Source organism: Panthera onca, chromosome C1, assembly GCF_046562875.1.
Source record: "Panthera onca isolate mPanOnc1 chromosome C1, mPanOnc1 haplotype 2, whole genome shotgun sequence".
NCBI lineage: Eukaryota > Metazoa > Chordata > Mammalia > Carnivora > Felidae > Panthera > Panthera onca.
The window spans coordinates 163,340,344-163,346,877 of NC_138346.1; positions in this window are offsets into that span (position 1 = coordinate 163,340,344).

The following is a 6,534-nucleotide window of genomic DNA, read 5'->3' on the forward strand; positions in this document are numbered from 1 at the left end:
ACCGAGTAACCTGTAAACAGGCCACACAAATAGCTTCCCCTTACTGTGTAGCCAGTGTCCCTGACCCCATCCCCAACCCCCTTTGCCCTAGGGCGATCTGACCTGACGCTAGCAACCAAATGGAGATTCCAACGAAAACCGCCGCGCAATCTGCCATATCTGCAGCTTGGATTCTCATTAACTTCGGCAGCCTGCCTTTTAAAGTACACTGAACTTCGTAATGACCCAGTACTTGCAATGATGGAAACATGAGTGAGGGTCATATTTTTCTTAAGGGCAAAGCTGCTGTAGTGAGGATCTCTAATCAGAACTTTGGCAGCTTAATTTGAACTTAAAATTAAAAGCTTAAAAGCCGAATTTGAGTTTTTTTCGAGCATCATTTTCTTCTTTTCAAGACCCGGAGAAACTCTCCCTGATGAAAAAGAGTGTGTGGCTTCAAAAAACTTATTGGAGCCTGAAATCCTTACACAAAATGACTTCACTGTTGCACAACTGACAGCCACATCCTGGTAGGAAAAAGGAAGCAATCCCCTGTGGCGATTTACTACTCACCTGCACCCAGAGTCCTATTCTCAAGGATCACTTATTTAAAAGAAACAACAAAAATCTCCTTGTTCCCTAAACAATACAGATTTGACCTACTTACTATTGTGACTGTTTTCTAGGATTGGGGAATTTTGGAATATTTCTGTTCCCACAAAATATTAGCTAAAGATCTGAAAACTTTATTAAGCCATCAAGAAAGAAGAGATTACAGAATAAACAGTTCTTAAAATTTTACTGGAAAGACCAAGGCAATTTGCTTTTCAAATTAGCTTCAGGGACACTCAGCCATTAAACACTAGAGGAGCAGTGTGAGAGGGTCTGAAAACTTTTAGAGGCCTACCAAAATGTGTATGCCTGGGAGAAAAAAAATGGATGGACTCCAAAACACTAATAGATATTAATATCTATTTAATTAATATTTTCTATTTAAAATATAGCATGTCAACTCAAGAGGTATATGTAACTATACATGGGTATGTTTTTATGTGATATGCTTAGGGACCGGGAGGTTCTAAATAGTCCTCATTAGTTTACCTCCTAATATTTATGAGCAAAACCTGAATTGTATAAATATGGATTTTTTTTTTTAATTTTTTTTTTTAACGTTTATTTATTTTTGAGACAGAGAGAGACAGAGCATGAATGGGGGAGGGTCAGAGAGAGGGAGACACAGAATCTGAAACAGGCTCCGGGCTCTGAGCTGTCAGCACAGGGGCCCGATGCGGGGCTCGAACTCACGGACCGCGAGATCGTGACCTGAGCCGAAGTCGGCGCTCAACCGACTGAGCCACCCAGGCGCCCCTGGATTTTTTTTTTTTTTAGTGTTACTGTAAGAAAAGATTCTTTAAAAGATAGCACCAATATAAATGTTCTATGTTATGCCTTCTTTTACTCTTATAAACTGAGGAGATTGGGGATGCCTGGAGCGGCTCAGTCAGTTAAGCGTCCAACTTTGGTTCAAGTCATGATCTTTCAGGTTCGAGCCCCACAAGTTGGAGTCCCGCGTCTGGCACTGTGCTGACAGCTCAGAGCCTGGAGCCCGCTTTGGATTCTGTGTCTCCCTCTCTCTGCCCCTCTCCTACTCAAGCTCTGTCTCTCTCTCTCAAAAATAAGTAAACGTTAAAAAAAAATTTTTTAAACATTAAAAAAATAAAATTAAAAAATTGTTTAATAAATAAATTGAGGAGACTTTCTTCGATGATCGCTTAGTATTCTGTATCAGGGATTCTTATGACTCATGAATTGTAGGAATTTATCTTTCATATGTATTCCTACATGTGTGTGAAGATGAGCCAGGACGTTCTATATACCTGTTTTTTGCCATTTTTAATATCAAAAGAATAGAAAACAGCTTAGCTTCCAACCATAGGAGACTGGTCAGTCAGTTATGGCATAGTTCTGTGATAGGTACAGTTTGGCAGAGAAACAGGAGGAGATGAGATGAGGTGGTATGATGTGATCTCTAATTTCTGAGACAGCAAAGCAAAGTATATGTTATGCTTCCACTTTTGTCAAAAGAGTATATAACGTGCTGCATTATTTTTAGACAGATATATATGATTTAATGTGTATAAAAATCGTTCTGGTAGTAGAGACCATGGATCTGTAGTAGAAAGAGAACGTTCTTTACGTTTTATTTGCTTTGGTGTTCAAGTTTTATGCCATGGGCATATTTTACCTTTTCAACAATAGTAATACCAAAAGTCCTAAGTTTGAAATTGTAGTTAAGCAAGTTATTTAGCAAAAAAGTTTTTAAATAAATATAAAAGGTAGCCGCTTTATAGTAAATGCTACATAGTTTGGGGTGTATGCTAATTTTTCATGTAAATTAGCTTGTAAACAGCAAAATAGCATCAGCATACCTACTGAAATACTATTAATTCCTCCTGAGACTGAGATTCAGCATGGGCATATATTTTAGAGGAAATGGGAGACTTCTCATTGTTTATATGTTTTCACTCTTTAATCGTTTTATGTAACACAAAGTTCATTATTACTTTTATATATATACTTTGTAAAAACTATGAAAATGTCACTGTGCTTCTTGCATATATACACAGAGACCTCAACTACTCTCATTAAAGGCAGGCTGTAAATAAAATACTGTGACTGAATAGCAAAAACAGCACAGTAAGGACCCTGGAGGGATGTTCACATACTACGTTATTATTGTCAGTTTACATATGGGAAATGATTAGATCTATTTTGTTTTACCTCAAAGGAAGAAAAGTTTTGCTCTTCCTTAGGCTTTTGCCAATGAAATTATTAGAAGGGAATTTAGGGCATGGGGAGAAATCCTGAGGAACAGTGCACAAGTCCTTAATTTGTGGGTTTGTAGATCACTGCAGCCGGCCAAAGCCCTCCAGGTGACACCCACTTTCACTTGCTGGTGAGAACAGCTTTTAAAAATAACATCAAAAAGAAGCAGTCTGGTTTTGACATGACATAACTGAAAGTGACGTATCTTGAGAATGAAAGATTTAATACTGTTGATGGGATTACTAAATGTAATATCAAGAGAGACATTGGACAGTGAGTTTCTAACACAGTTGCTTTGTTTGAATGATGAGATGCAGAAAACAGAAGTGACATGCTCATGCTAACATATACAGTGAATATCTAATCTGAGAATAGAACAGAACTTCATTGGGATAAGAAGAAAAAAAAAACACAGAAATCATTAGATTTCTCCTCAGTTTCCTCCTCTGTAAAATGAGGAAAATATTAATACTTGACAGTTCTCAAAAAAAAAAAAAAAAAAAAGTCCTTAGAAGCTCACGGCAGGGCAGAGATAGGGTAAGGGCAAATAGACTGAGTGAATAGCACATAGGTCAGAAAGCCACTTTTTTATATTTTTAATATTTCAATATCTTTGCAAAAGAATACTATTCTTAGGCCATGTGGTCCGACAGAGAAAGTGGGCGAGGTCTTTTTGCACAGCTCATAAGCCATCACAGAGATAAAATATAAGACATAAGATAAGGTGACTTGAACTATCCAGACATGCAGAAGTCTTATTCAACTGGTGACACAATTGAAAAGCTCTTGACTTTCTTGCTGACAATTTTATATCACAGAGAAAACATTTTAAAGGAAGAGAGAAAGGGAAAACATTTAAATTCTCCATGTTTCAGGAATGTCTGGCTTACCGCAGAGCAGTTAACCTTCCTGGTGGCCAGTGGCACACCCCCACGTTATTTCACCAACCCCAGCTGAGAACCATGGCGCTTGGAACTAAAAGACTGCTCTGAAGTTAGTCTTTCCAACAAACAAAATGGATTGGTAATGGATAAAATGGAGAACCGTGCCTCTAGGAATATCTGTACAAAACAAACGGTTCTGTGGCCAAACGCATTTGGAAAACACCACGTAATCAGCCATGTTTAGATTCCTAATGCCTGCTATTGGCATGACAAAAGGTCAGAGAAGTGTAAGAGCAGGAAACCAAGTAAGAAATATTTAAAAAGGGAAAACTCTTTTTTTCCATATGCCTCTTAAGATGTACTCTTCCTATGGCCCCTTTCCCATTTCTGCTGTAACTGTGTTCGGTTAGCAATTTAAAATGAGCTTCTCTGCAGTTTTTAAAATATTTAAGAAAAAGTATAAAATAATTCTAGTGTAAAAGAAGACAGATCAAGGGGCACCTCTGTGGCTCAGTTTGTTAAGCATCCGACTTCAGCTCAGGTCATGATCTAACAGTTTGTGGGTTTGAGCCCCGTGTCAGGCTCTGTGCTGACAGCTCAGTAGGCTGGAGCCTACTTCAGATTCTGTGTCTCCCTCTCTCTGCCTCTCCCCCACTCAATCTCCATCTTTCTCTCTCTCTCTCTCTCTCTCTCTCTCTCTCTCTCTCTCTTTCTCCCTCAAAAATAAAAACATTAAAAATAATTTTTCTTTAAGAGAAAAGAAGTCAAGAAAGTAGTAGAGGAACTCCAACTCTTCCACTATTTTTTTTTAATGCAAAAAGGAATGTAGTATTTTAAGATTCTTTCCTCTGATCCTTTAAACCAATCACAAATCCCTGGGATGTCCACAATTGGTTAGTTTATTTTCTGAATGGCCACTACAGCTACAGTAGGCTTTCGCCACTCTTTTTCAAACCCCTACCCCAGGACTCTCTTCCTTCTTCTCTTCTTCATACCTTCACAGAAAAGTTAAGTGTGAGCTCACTTAAATTTCCTTTCTGTGCCCCCGCTTTTATCACCCCTTTATTGTACTTGTCTTATCTGAAAGTCACACTCTTATAATAATAATAGTTATAATAACTACCTTTTGTTGAATGCCTTGCTTATTCTAAGGGCTCTGCATAATTACAGTTGAACTTTGAGCAATGCAAATTTTAGGGTGGCTGATACTCCCCACTCCATGCTGTCAGAAATCTGCATATAACTTTTGACTCCCCCAAAACTGAACTACTAATAGCCTACTGTTGACTAGAACCCTTGCTGATAAGATAAAGTCGATTAACACGTATTTTGTACATTATATGGACTATATATTGTATTCCTACAATAAAGTAAGCTAGAGAAAAGAAAATGTTATCAAGAAAATCATAGAAAAGAAGATGCATTTACATTACAAAACCACATATAGGGGCACATTACAAAAACCACATGTAGGGGCACCTGGGTGTCTCCGTTGGTTAAGCGAACCACTTTGGCTCAGGTCATGATTGGCTCAGGTTGGTGAGTTAGGGCACCACATGGGGCTCTATGCTGGCATTGGAGAGCCTGCTTGGGATTCTCTCTCTCTCTCCCTTTCTTTCTGCCCCTTCCCTATGCATACTCTCTCTCCCTCTCAAAAATAAGTAAACTTAAAAAAAGAAAGCCACATGTATGTGGACCCATGCAGTTCAAACACATGTTCAAGGACCAGCTATAATTTCTAATCCTTAGAACAGTTTCAGAGGGTGGAAATTACCTCAATTTTATAAATGAGTAAACTGAAGTTCAAAGAGGTTATATAACTAGCTCCAGTCATAGAGTCAGTGGATGAAGATTCTAAGACTCCGGATCCTATCCTTACCTTCTTCTCCTACATTTTATTATATTCTTCCATCCAACTCCTTACCCTCAGGGTGCAACCATGCTCAAACTCCTCCTGTTTAAAAAAAAAAAAAATCCTGAATCTCTTCATCCTTCTCTAGCAACAACCCTAATTCCCTTAATCTTTTCATAATCAATGCATCTTTTAAATGTTTTTGTGTTTTAAATGCTTTTTGTGCCCATTGCAGCATTCTTGATCAGGTTCTACTGTGTACTTCACTCTGTTCCCTTTTCAGTTGACATTGCACATTATGGGCAGAATCATTTTTCTAAAGTACAGTTTTGACCATGTCAGCACTCTCGAGTCCCTCCTCCTAAGAAAGGACTTTGTGGGGCGCCTGGGTGACTCAGTCAGTTAAGAGTTTGACTCTCGATTTTTGCTTTGGTCATGATCTCACAGTTTGTGAGATCAAGACCCTTATTGGGCTACACGCTGATGGCAGGGAGCCTACCTGGGATTCTCTGTCTCTCCTTCTCCCTCTCTCTCTCTCTCTCTCTCTCTCTCTCTCTCGCTCTCACTCTCTCTCTGCTCCTCCCCTGCCCATGCTCTCTAAATAAATAAATAAATAAATAAATAAATAAACTTAAAAAAAAAATGACTTTATCCCTAGAGCTATATATGCATGTTTGGCAACTACCAACATTAACCTATATTCATTCTTCATTAATTTATTCATTCAATAAACAACTATTCAATGCCAATTATGTGCAATCACAATGCTTTGTCTTGTCTTACATCTTTTACCTGTCACCTGGACTATTTGTAATGCTTCCATTCAACCAGAAAGAACATTAAAAGTTAAGGCACAAAACTTCATGGTCTTTCCTGCCTAGAAAAAGTTTAAATTCCTTTATCTGGTGTCCCAGAACCTTGGTTATCTTGCCCATCTTGTTGGGGAATGTCATTGAAAAGACATGACTGCCAGTTGAGTTGTGAGTTGGATCC